Genomic DNA, 2246 nt, shown 5'->3' on the forward strand with positions numbered 1-2246 from the left:
TTTTTAACTGGCCTATTTAATATAGTAATTTTGCTTTGAAAAAGAAATTATTAAAAAATTAGGTCAAATTTGAAATTTATTTGTGATAGGCCTAAAGTAATAAAAAGTGTTGTATTTAGTCTTTCAAATGCGCCAAACCTCAAATCTCGATTATTTGTAGACACAGAGTTCCAAGTGAGTTTATGTAACAGTGCGCGCATAATTTGCGTAATTTCAAATAGTCATAACGGCACAAATAATTAATAATTGTGGAAATAAAACAATACAGATCTCCTTATTTGATGTCTGGAATTTATGAAAAAAAATTCGACCATTTACGAGAAGGTCGTGTTTTATTGCTGTGCGATTTGACGTGGAATGAGTCAGATAGGGAATTCCGAGAAACAGTTGCCAACTGTCACTTCTAAGCAACTGCACTGAACATTCGGGTGATGATTAATCTGAAATGGACTGTTATCGAAAATTACTTGATGAAAACTTAATTTGTATGTGTTTTATGTGAATATTTGAAAATATAGGCTATATTCACAATAAAAAAAAAAACATTAAAAATTTTCAAAATATCTGTTTTTCTGTGAAATAAAATTCAAAATATAGCCTATGCTCTGGTGACCTTGTCCGAAACTTAAAACACAATTACGAGTTTCTATTACAGTGCAAATAAAATATTTATTTACTTAATAAACCTAATCCTATTTGTCAGTATAATGTATTGTGAAGAGTCTGCGAGATACAGATTTGAATCATCAACTGCAGCGTAAGCAAGATACAAGTGTTCCTCGATAGTAGCTGCATATGTACCTGTGACACCCGTCAAACATGACGTCATGCCAATATAGTCTGTGAACAACTAATCTTATCACCGTACGCCCTGGGACGGAATACGGTCCCAAATGAGGATGATGATGATGATGATGATGATGATGATGATGATGATGATGATGATGGAAAAGTTGTATTTCCAATGACATCCCACTTAAGAAACTCTCGATAACATCTGGCATCGCCTAGCAAATTCCTCTAGATAATTTCATTAACCGATGCCAGAAATGTTTGGAATATGAAGGAAATCAGTTCCAACATGTCTTTGGGTGATACGAGTGAGTAGTGTAGAAGTTTTTTAAAAATCATTTTTTTTTGTAATATTATTAGCCTCCAGTATTGAAGTTGTAGTTTGGAAAAGCGCGTGTTTTGCAGACGACTGTGAGTACAGGCCACTATGAATACATTGTTGTAATATTTGTATTTAATTCCTACGGTGGATCATCAGCATGCAACACAGGTGGCCCGGGTTCCAGTTCCGGTAGGCCTGGAATTTTTCATTGAAACATCGATAGCGACACTTGCTGTGGACAAGGTCGAAGTTGGGGTTTTCCTCTGGGTTCTGTCGTTTCCCCATTCTGGGAACCTACACCATTCCGTCAACATCTCTCCATTCCATTGTATTCCCCGAACGCTGGCTGGCAACGCTGGCCTAGGAACGAGGGCGAGTGGAATTGCCTATTATGTACCTGGGTACGCAGTGAACCTTATTGTTGTCAGCTGGTGGGTTTGGGAATGCGCCGAGCCGAGTGTTAGAGCAATAGATTTTGAAATACTACAGTGCTGGGTCGTAGTGCTCCCTCTCCCGAGATTTAATTTAACATTTAAGTAGTCGCGTGGGGGGTCATGTTGGCATATGGTACTAATGTCACAAAATAGTTCGCGAGTACTTACGTGTTAATTTAATATTTGTATTTAAACTCAGTGTTCAATAGCATTGTTTTTCTACGAACTGTGTTTTGAATTTAAACAAAGAATAAAAATTTATTAGAACTGTACTTACCGAATCTTCAGAAGTTAGCAGAAGTGAAAATGTGTCTTCATGAAATTCACCGCAGGTGCAGCAACATGTAGACTAGCATCTCCTTATCTGGTGGAAGAATACTTCTCAGCATTGCAATTTATACAGCACTATTGGACGATGATTCTCAAGTTGCCTTGTTTGCTGTGAATAACAGAATAGTGTTTGTAATTGGCTTACAAAACAAAGCGAAAGCTAACCCTTAAGTGATATGTTAGTCCATGGTTCTGAAAGGTCACATGGTATTGTTTAAAACGTTTTAAACCTTGCATGTTATCACAAAAGATAGCTGCATGAAATTAACCAGAGCAAACGAACAATTTTATATTTTTTACAGTAATATTTCAACAAGCGTTTTTAATGTTTCGTTTGCTTTATAAATTGCGATATTTTCTGCGGTTGT

General features: G+C 36.4%; 1 protein-coding gene across 5 annotated transcripts in view; it reads right to left on the bottom strand.

The window, feature by feature from the left end:
• LOC138706035 (facilitated trehalose transporter Tret1-like) overlaps positions 1-1982 on the bottom strand; it is a 47399-nt gene extending 45417 nt beyond the window's left edge. For all 5 annotated transcript variants that reach the window (XR_011333879.1, XM_069834933.1, XM_069834929.1 and 2 more), the window contains exon 1: positions 1826-1982. The gene's annotated coding sequence lies outside the window, so the exon portion shown is untranslated. The remainder of the gene's footprint in view (positions 1-1825) is intronic.
• Positions 1983-2246: the final 264 nt, after the last annotated feature.

This window comes from Periplaneta americana, chromosome 9, assembly GCF_040183065.1.
Source record: "Periplaneta americana isolate PAMFEO1 chromosome 9, P.americana_PAMFEO1_priV1, whole genome shotgun sequence".
NCBI lineage: Eukaryota > Metazoa > Arthropoda > Insecta > Blattodea > Blattidae > Periplaneta > Periplaneta americana.